Raw genomic sequence first — 11303 nt, 5'->3', positions numbered from 1 at the left:
TAATATATTTTGTAATGTGAGTCTCAATCTGAAGAATTCTTTTAGGTTTTGTGTGCATGAAAACATCTTTTTTGCATTTTTTTTTTTTTTTACTGTATCTTCACATCAATGATACAGGTCTTTTTTATTGCAATTTTATTGAAGTATATTCACATACCATACAATCATCCATAGTATATACAATTGTTCACAGTATAATCATATAGTTGTGCATTTATCACCACAATCAATTTTTGAACACTTTCATTACTCCCCAAAAATAAAAATAATGGTTAAAAAAACACCCAAAACATCCCATGCCACTCCTTCCCTCTGTTATTCATTTACTTTTGGTCCCCATTTTACTACTCCTTTGTCCATACACTTGGTAAAGGGAGTGAAAGGTACAAGGCTTTGACAATCACACAGTCACACTATATAAGCTATATAGTTATATGATCATCTTCAAGAATCAAGGATACTGGATTGCAGTTCAACAGTTTCAGATATTTCCTTCTAGCTATTCTAATACACTAAAAATTAAAAGGGATACCTATATATAATGCATAAGAGTTACCTCCAGAATGACCTCTCAACTCCATTTGAAATCTCTCAGTCACTGCAACTTTACTTTGTTTTGTTTCTTTTTCCCCTTTAGGTCTAGAAGACTTTCTCAATCCCACAATGGTGGTCCAGAATCATCCCCAGGAGTCATGTCCCACATTGACAGGAAGATTTACACCTGTGGGAGTCATATGCCACATACAGGGAAAGGCAGTGAGGCTACTTGCAGAGTTGGGTTAGAGAGAGAGGCAATATCTGAGAAACAAGAGAAGTTCCCTGGGGTGAATCTTAAGCACAATTATAGGTAGGCTTACCTTCTCCTTTGCAATAACAATAAGGATGAGCCCCAAGATCAAGGGCTTGTCCTACTAAACCTGTAGTCACCAATGCTTGCAAGAATATCAGGAATTCCCAGCTACAGAAGTTTAATATCTCCACATTTTTCTCCAGAATATCAAGGGGGCTTTGCAAAAACTTTTTATCTCTGTCCAAATTAGTCTGGGTTGTATGGGGCTTCATGCTAACTATACAAACCAACTAGATATCACCAACTATTCAAGGTTCCATGTAATTATGGTCTTTGAGTAAACTGACCATACAAGTTAAATTATATAGTGTGCTACAAAAAATACAGATTTTGCATCAAATGAACATCACTTCCTTTGGTCTCACACAGAAGCTGCAGTTTTAAAACACAGTTAAGACTAGATGGTCAGGGCAAGATGGCAGAGTGGTGAGGTGTGGGTTTTAGTTACTCCTCTAGGGAAGTTGGTAGAAAGCCAGGAACTGCATGGACTGGATACCGCAGAGCAATTTGACTTTGGGCATACTTCATACAGTACTCATGAATGAGTGGAACAGCTGAGATCAGTGAAATCTGTGAGTTCTTGTGGCCAGGGGACCCATGCCACTCCCTGCCAGGCACAGTACGATGGGAGGAGGGGCCATCAGTGCTGGGAATCAGGGAGGAGAACTGCAGTTGTGGCTCTCATTGAAAACTCAGACTGCTGATCAAAAACTCCAACCATAGACTAAGACCAGACACTGGAGAATCTAGGAGCAGTCAGCTGGTGAAGAGGAGACAGGGCTAGCAAAAACAGCAAAAAGAAAAACAAACAAACAAAAAACAAAAATAAAAACAGAGACTTTTTGGAGTTTGGTGAACGTAGTACAGAGAAGGGCAGGGCTCAAACAGAATCAGGCACATATGCAAATCCAGAGGGAGAGGACACTTGTCTGAAGAGCCAGTTTCTCTGCTTTCTTGATTGTTCCTTAATGGCTCTCAACTCCTGCACGGATTGTAAATAGTTCATACTGGGCCCTTCTTTTCTTTGTTTTTTTTTTTTTTTATGTTTCTCTTTTTTTCTAAATCAATTATTCTAAGAAGCCCATTAAAGAAATCCTCAAAGATTTGCAATTTGCATCCAGGCAAGAGCAGAGCTAAGATAGCTCTGAGAGACAAAGCAATAAATCTAGTGGTCGAGAAAATTCCCTAAACACCATAACTTCCAAAAAAAGTGGGGGCATGGCCAAGCTCTAGTGGCAGCCCTCCTTCTGGGAACACAGATGCCAGGGGCTGGAATTCAGAAACCAGCTTCAGTCAGCCAAATCCCTGACAGAGTCAGGGTCACTAGAAGAACTAAAGGATCCACAACTCCTTACACTGGTGGGGTAACTGCAGGCTGGCAAGCATCACCTGCTGGACAGCATAGGAGAAGCATAGACTCTAAAGGCTTCACAGGAGGGTTTCATTCTCAAGAAAACTCCATACCCTCTTCCTTAGACCTGGGCCACTCTGGACTGGGAAAACCTAACTGGGATTGACAATATCTGAGGAGACCATCACACAAGAAGGCTAAATAGAGGCAGGGCAAGAAACAGAAAAACAAGAGTTGAAAAACTCTGGTCAACTAAAGAGAATCTAAGTTAAAGGTCTAGAATAGGCTGAACTGAACACCATGGTTAGACGACAATGCCAACCAACAAGAAAACCCTAAGTAGAAGAGTGAATACAAGCTCCAAAATAAACTAATCAAGAAAGTCAGTTGCCTAGACAGCTTAAGATAACTAGCCATCCTGGAAACATGAAAATATGGACCAGCCAAAGGAGTAAACTGATAGTTCAACTGAGACACAAGAGTTGAAGCAATTATTGCTAAATCAATTCAATGACCTGAAGGAAGAACTAATTGGAGATATTCAAATAAAGCTAAATCAATTCAAAAATCAAGTCAATGAACTGAGGGAAGACATAGAAAAAGAGATGAAGGATATAAGGAGGACACTGGGTGACCATAAGGAAGAATTCATAAACTTGAAAAAGCAAATGGCAGAACTTATGGGAATGAAGGGCATAATGGAGGAGATGAAAAAGACAATGGAGGGATGTAACAGTAAATTTGAACAGGCAGAGGAAAGAATCAGTGAATTGGAAGAGCAGATATCTGAATTCACACATACACACAAACAGATGGTGAAAAGAACAGAAAAATATGGGCAGACTCTCAGGGAGCTGAGTGACAACATGAAACACACAAATATATGTGTTATGGGTGTCCCAGAGTGAGAAGAGAGGGGAAAAGGGGCAGAAAGAATAATAGAAGGAATAATCACTGAAAATTTCCCAACTCTTATGAAAAACAGAAAACTAGGCATTCAAGAAGTACAGCACACCCCAAACAGAATAGACTACAATAGACCCACTCCAAGACACTTACTGATCAGATTGTCCAATGCCAAAGACAAAGAGAGAATTCTGAAAGCAGCAAGAGAAAAGCAATCCATCACATACAAGGGAAGCTCAATAAGACTATGTGCAAATTTCTCTGAAGAAACCATGGATGCAAGAAGACAGTGGTATGAGATATTTAAGATACTGAAAGAGAAAAATTGCCAACCAAGAATTGTATATCCAGCAAAACTGTCCTTCAAAAATGAGGGAGAGATTAAAATATTTCCAGAACAACAGACACTGAGAGAGTTCATGAATAAGAGTCTGATGCTATAAGAAATACTAAAGGGAGTGCTACAGGCTGATAGAAAAAGACAGGAGAAAGAGGTTTGGAGAAGAGTATGAAAAGAAGAATATCAGGAATGGTAAACAGAGAGAGAGGAAAAAATAAGACATCATATAAAATCCAAAAGACAAAATGATAGAAGAAAATACTGCCCTTACAGTAATAACACTGAAAGTTAATGGATTAAACTTCTCAATAAAAAGACACAGACTGGCAGAAAGGATTAAAAAACAGGACCCATCTATATGCTGTCTACAAGAAACTCACTTTAGACACAAGGACAAAAATAGGCTAAAAGTGAAAGGGTGGAAAAAGATATTTCATGCAAACAGCAACCAGAAAAAAGTGGGAGAAGCTATATTAATACCAGACAAAGTAGACTTCCAAAATAAATAATTAAAAGAGATAAAGAAGGACACCATATATTAATAAAAAGATCAATTCATCAAGAAAATATAACAATCATAAATATTTATGCACCAAGCCAGAGTGCCCTAAAATTCATGAGGCAAACACTGAGAACACTGAAAGGAGAAGTAGATAACTCCACAATAATAGTTGGAGACTTCAATACACTGCTCTCATCAATGAATGGAACATCTAGACAGAGGATCAACAAGGAAATGGAGATTTTGAATTGTATGATGAATGAGCTAGACTTGACAGACATTTTTAGAACACTACACCCCACAATAGCAGGATACATGTTTTTCTCAAGTGCTTATGGAACCTTCTCTAGGATAGACCATATGCTGAATCACAAAGCACAACTCAACATATTTTAAAATATTGATATTTAAAAAAAAAACCTATCTCAGATCATAATGGAATGAATTTGGAAGTAAATAATGGCAGAAGATTGTAAAATTCACAAATATATGGAGACTAAACTACACACACTTGGAAAACCAGTGAGTAAAAGAAGAAATTACCAGAGAAATTAGTAAATACCTCAAGGCAAATGACAATGAAAACACAATATGTCAAAACTTATGGGATGCAGCAAAGGCAGTGCTGAGAGGGAAATTAATTGCCCCAATCACCTATATTAAAAGAGAAGAGAGAGCAAAAATTGAGGAATTAACTGTCCACCTGGAGAAACAACAGAAAGAACAGCAAATAAACCCCAAAGAAAACAGAAGGAAAGAAACAACAAAGATTAGAGCATAAATAAATGAAACTGAAAACAGGAAAACAATAGAATCAACAAAACCAGAAGGTGTTCTTCAATAAAATCAACCAAATTGATGAACCCTTAGCTAGGCCACCCCCCCCTCAAAAAAAAAGTGGATGCAAATAAATGCAATCAGAAAAGGGAAAGGAAACATAACTAGTGACCTTGCAGAAATAAAGGAGATAATGAGACAATACTATAAGCACATATATGCTAATAAACTAGACAACATAGACATAATGGACAACTTCCTAGAAAAACATAAACAACCAACATTGACTTGAGAAGAAATAGACAACCTCAATAAACTAATCACAAGCCAAGGGATTGAGTCAGCTGTCAAAAACTCCCCCCAAAAGAAAAGCCCAGGACCAGATGGCTTCACATGTGAATTCTACCAAGCATTCAAGAAAGAATTAATACCAATCCTGCTTAAACTCTTCAAAAAATTGAAAAGGTGGGAAAGCTACCTAACTCATTCTATGAAGCCAACATCACCCTAATAACAAAATCAGACAAAGATACTACAAAAAAAGAAAATTATAGACCAATCCCTTTAATGAATATAGATGCAAAAATCCTCAACAAAATACTCACAAATAGAATCCAGCAGCATATTAAAAGAATTATACACCATGACCAACTGGGGTTTATTCCAGGTATGCAAGGCTGGTTCCACACAAGAAAATCAATTAATGTAATACACCACATCAATCAATCAATCAAAGCAAATGAACCACATGATCATTTCAATCAATGCAGAAAAGGCATTTGACAAAATTCAACATCCTTTCTTTATGAAAACACCTCAAAGGATAGGAATAGAAGGGAACTTTCTCAATATGATAATGGCACAATATGAAAAAAGCCACAGCTAACATACTCAGTGGGGAGACATTGAAAACTTTCCCTCTAAGATCAGGAACAAGACAGGGATGCCCACTGTCACCATTGTTATTCAACATTGTGCTGGAAGTTCTAACTAGAGCAATTAGGCAAGGAAAAGAAATAAAAGGCATCCAAATTCGAGAGAAAGAAGTAAAACTTTCACTGTTTGCAGATGATATTCCATATGTAGAAAATCCAGAAAAATCTACAGCAAAGCTATTAGAGCTAATCAATGCATACAGCAAAGTGTCAGGCTACAAGATCAACAAGCAGAAATCTGTAATGTTCTTATACACAATAATGTGCAACAAGAGGAAGAAATAAAAAAAAATCCATTTACAATAGAAACCAAAAGAATCAAGTATTTAGGAATAAAGTGAACAAAGGCCAAAAAAGACCTATACAAAGAAAACTACAAGAAACTGCTAAAAGAAATTGAACAGGACCTTAGAAAAATGGAAGAATGTACCATGTTCATGGATTGGAAGACTAAATATAATTAAGATAACAACTCTACCTAAACTGATTTATAGATTCAATGCAACACCAATTAAAATCCCAACAACTTACTTTGCAGAAATAGAAAAACCAATAACCAAATTTATTTGCAAGAGCACCGTGCCCCAGATAGCCAAAAACTTTCTTGAGAAAGAGGAATGAAGTGGGAGGTCTCAAACTACCTGATTTTGAAGCATATTACAAAGCTACAGTGCTCAAAACAGCATGGTACTGGCATAAGAACAGAGACTGAACAATTCAGTCAAATTGAGTGATCAGAAATAGACTCTGGCATCTATAGACAATTGATCTTTGATAAGACAGTCAAGCCAAAGCAACTGAGACAGAGCAGCCTCTTCAACAAATGATGTTTGGAGAACTGGTATCCATTTCCAAAAGAATGAAAGAGGACTCCTACCTCACACATTATACAAAGATTAACTCCAAGTGTATCAAAGACCTAAACATAAGTGCTAAGACCATAAGACTCTTAGAAGAAAATGTAGGGCAATATCTTAAAGATCTTGTGATAGGAAGTGGTTTTCTAGACCTCACACCCAAAGCACAAGCAACTGAGGAACAAATAGACAAATGGGATCTCCTCAAAATCAAACATTTTTGTACATCAAAGGACTTTGTTAAAAAAACTCAAAAGGCAGCCTACACAATGGGAGACAATATTTGGAAACCACTTATCAGATAAGGGTTTAATATCCCAAATATATAAAGCAATCATACAACTCAACAACAGAAAGACAACCCAATTAAAAAATGGGTAGAAGACATGGACAGACACTTTTCTGAAGAGGAAAAACAAATGGCTCAAAAACAAATGAAAAAATGCTCAACTTCACTGGCTATTAGGGAAATGCAAATCAAAATCACAATGAGATATCATTTCACACCTATCAAAATGATGATTATCCAAAAAACAGAAAACTACATGTGCTGGAGAGGATGTGAAGAAAGAGGCACACATTCATTGCTGGTGGGAATGTAGAATGGTGCAACCAGTCTGGAAGACAGGTTGGGGATTCCTCAGGAAGCTAAGTATAGATCTGCCACATGACCCAGCTACTCCATGGCTAGGTATATACTCAAAGGAACTGAAAGTTAAGACACAAATGGACATTTGTAAACATGTTTATTGTGGCATTATTCATGATTGCCAAGAGATGGAGGAAACCCAAAAGTCCATCAATGGATGAGTGGATAAGCAAACTGTATATACACATGATGGAATATGCAGCTATAAGACAGAAAAAAGGCATGGAACATAAAATAACATGGATGAACCTTGAGGACATTATGTTGAGTGAAATTAACCAGAAACAAAAGGACAAATACTGTATGGTCTCTCTAATATGAATTAACAGTGACAAGCTTTGAGAGTTAAAATCTGATAACACAGGCTACTAGAAGATAGAAAAAGGGTAGAGATCAGGCATGTGATACTGAAGGACTACAGAATGTTCAGAAGGATTGATTGTATAGATCCAGAAATAGATAGCATAATACTGTGTGATGGGAGTACAATATTGTAAGTACACTGAACAAAGATGTCTGTGAGTAAGGCTGAAAGAGCTGGGATATGGGAATGCATTACACCAGAGTTAAAGATAGATGATGAAACCTGGGACTGTATAACAGCAAAAACTGGAGTGGCCAATGACTGTTACTATATGTACAAATATAAAAATGTTCTCACATGGGGGAGAACAAGTGAATGTCAACATGCAATGTGTTGAAAAAGGATGGTATTTGGGAAAAAAGCATAACCAAAGCAAACTGGAGTCTATGGTCAACAGTATCATTGTAATATGCTTCCATTAAATGTAACAAAGGCAATATACCAAAGTTAAATGTGCATGAGAGGGAGATAAAAGGGAGGGATACGGATTCTTGGTAGTAGTGTTTTCTGTCCTTATTAATATATTGCATTTTATGACACTTTATTTTTCTTTTTATTATCTTTTTTATTATTCACCAAAAAAAAAAAAACTTTTTCATAAAAATCAATATGTTCAAGTGATGACTGTGGTGATAAATGTACAACTATATGATGATACTGTGAACAACTGACTGTACACTGTGGATAATTGTATTTTATGTGAATATATCTCTATAAAATTGTAGGAAAAACTATAGAGGTAAAAGTGCTGGAGAAAACATGGAGAGAGGGATGTACCTATTTACTGTTGAGGAGGAGGCAGAATGGTGTAGCCTTTCTGGAGGGCACTGTGGTGGTTCCACAAGAAGCTAAGTATGTGGAGGCCATAATGTCCTGCAACCTCATTATGGGGTATATACTTGGAAGATCTCAGAGCAGAGACATGAATGGGCATTTGCACATTGGTGTTTATGGAGGCAGTATTCATGATTTGTAGTGGATGGAGGTGGCCTAAGGGTATACTGACTGAGGAATAGAATGGTGAACTGTGGTGTATGCATGCAATGGAATATTGAGCAACTATGAGAAGGAGTGAAGTTGTGAGACATGCAAGGAGGTGAATGGATCCTGTAGACAGCATTGTGAGTGAAGTATGCCAGAAACAAAGGCAAATGCTATAATGCCTCACTGATAAGAACTAACTACAGTGTGTAAACCCAGAATTGAATCTTAGAGCACAGCCTAACTTGGAAATGATTATGTAATGGTCTCTAGATTGCAAGCTCTTACAGCAGTCAAATCTATTCCTGAATTGTAATGGCTATCTCCAAACTCTGATATGTAGATCCCTTGGTGTATAACCTGATTGGTCTCTGGAACATTGGATATCTGCGTGAAACATGAAACTCAGAGGTAGAGCTTGGCAGATATGAATGTCAGTATTAATGCATAAAGCAACTGTTAAAAAAGAAGCTGAAAAAGATCCCAGACTTCAATTAGAGATATGATTGAAGAAGATCTTGTTAAGACTAGGGCAAATCAGGCAAAAGGGTAAAGGTAGAAACTGTGTGTTAAAACTTCAACTTCCATGTGAGACCAAGAGAAGAAAAGTTGTTTTTTGTTTTTTGTTTTTTGTTTTTTTTTGTATAAGATCTATATTTTCTAAACAATATAACTTCTAGAGTCAGTTTGTTCAAACACCACAATTACATGGAACTTTGAACAGGAAGTGAAATATGGTAGGACTATATAGGTTAGAGTGAAATAGCAACATATCCCAAAGTAATTTGGGTGGAGAACAAATATATGTATCTATTCAAGGCCCCCCTGAGGAGCTGGGGGAGAATGCAGAGGTGTTGGACTTCCTCATCTGGATTGTTGCTGATGTTCTCACAAACACTGCGGACTGATGGCTAGACATGCTGAGCCCTCTGTCTTGGGGCTTGCCCCTATGAAGCTTGTTACTGCAAAGGAGAGGCTAAACCTGCTTATAATTGTGCCTAAGAGTCTCCCCCTGAGCCCCTCTTTGTTGCTCAGATGTGGCCCTCTTTCTCTAACTAAGCCAGTTTTGCAGGTGATCTCACTGCCTTATGTGGGACCTGACTCCCAGGGGTGTAAATCTCCCTGGCAATGCAGGATTTGACTCCCAGGGGTGAAGCTGGACCAGGCATTGTGAATTAAGAACATCTTGACCAAAAGGGGGATGCAAAATGAAACAAAATAAAGCTTCAGTGGCTGAGAAATTGTAAATGGAGTCAAGAGGTCACTCTGGTGGACATTCTTACTCACTATATAGATAACCCTTTTTAGGTTTTAATGTATTGGAATAGCTAGAAGTAAATACCTGAAACTACAAAACTCCAACCCAGTAGCCTTGACTCTTGAAGATGATTGTACAATAATGTAGCTTACAAGGGGTGACAGTGTGATTGTGAAAACCTTGTGGATTGCACTCCCTTTATCCAGTGTATGGAAGGATGTGTAGAAAAATTGGGACAAAAACAAAAAGAAAAATAGGGTGGGATCGGAAGGATGATTTGGGTGTCCTTTTTTATTTTTATTTTTTATTCTTATTCTGATTCAGGTATAAGGAAAATGTTCAAAAATAGTTTGGGGTGATGAATGCACAACTATATGATGGTACTGTGAACAGTTGATTGTACACCATGGATGATTGTATGGTATGTGACTATATCTCAACAAAACTGAATTTAAAAAAAAACACAGTTAATATAATCCTGTACCCTTTAGTCTGATCTACCCTAATCTTAACAAAGTCCATTTTATTCATATCTCCAATCAAAGTCTGATCTCCTTTTCAGCCTCTTTAATAGCTGTTGCATGGGGCAATACTCTAAGTCCCAGGCACCACACAGATACCCAAAGCTCCAGGAACTGACCAGGTCACATACAAACAGCTCAGAATCTCAGAATTTAGAACTAACTGCTACAACTCATGAATATATGTGACTGCTGTAAGAGCTTACAATCTAGGAACATTTAAGTAAACTTTCCCCTGATAACCCATGCTCCCAGACTCAATTCTCAGAGTTTGCAAATTATTGTTAGTCCATATTAGTGAGGCATTATTATATTTGTCTTTTCATTTCTGGCTTATTTCACTCAACCTCCTGTCCTCACACTCCATTCACCTAGTTGTGTACCTCACAATTTATTTCATTCTTGCTGCCCACTCATGTAAAAACATTCCTATATTTCTACATTTAATCACACTCATTGACCACTCTAGGTTTCACTAAGTTATACAGTCCAAGTCATTATCTTCTATCTTTCCTTCTGCTCTCACACATACCCCCAACCTACCACTTTCAACCATATTCATAGTTACCTTTATTCAGCATACTTGCAGTGTTGTTCTACTATCACACAGTATTGTGCTATACATTTCTGGATATACAATCAATCCTGTTGAACCTTCTATACTCTGTCAATATCAAATTCATGATCTCTACCCTCTTTCTATCTCATGATATCTTCAATTCTACAATCTTCTCCAAGCTTCTCTCTCCTGTCTTTTCCTACTGCCTATAGCACTCCCTTTAGTATTTCTTGTAGAGGAGGTCTCCTGTTCATGAACTCTCTCAGTCTCTGTTTATCTGTAAATATCTTAAACTCTCCCTTATTTTTGAAGGACAGTTTTGCTAGGCATAAGATTCTTGGTTGGTAGTTTTTCTCTTTCAGTATCTTGAATATTTCTTACCACTGCTGTCTTCCCTCCATGCTTTCTGTTGTGAGAGCCACACTTAGTCTTATAGAACTTCCCTTGTATGTG

The sequence above is a fragment of the Choloepus didactylus genome, chromosome 6 (genome assembly GCF_015220235.1).
Source record: "Choloepus didactylus isolate mChoDid1 chromosome 6, mChoDid1.pri, whole genome shotgun sequence".
NCBI lineage: Eukaryota > Metazoa > Chordata > Mammalia > Pilosa > Megalonychidae > Choloepus > Choloepus didactylus.
Note: the sequence above shows the minus strand (reverse complement) of the source record.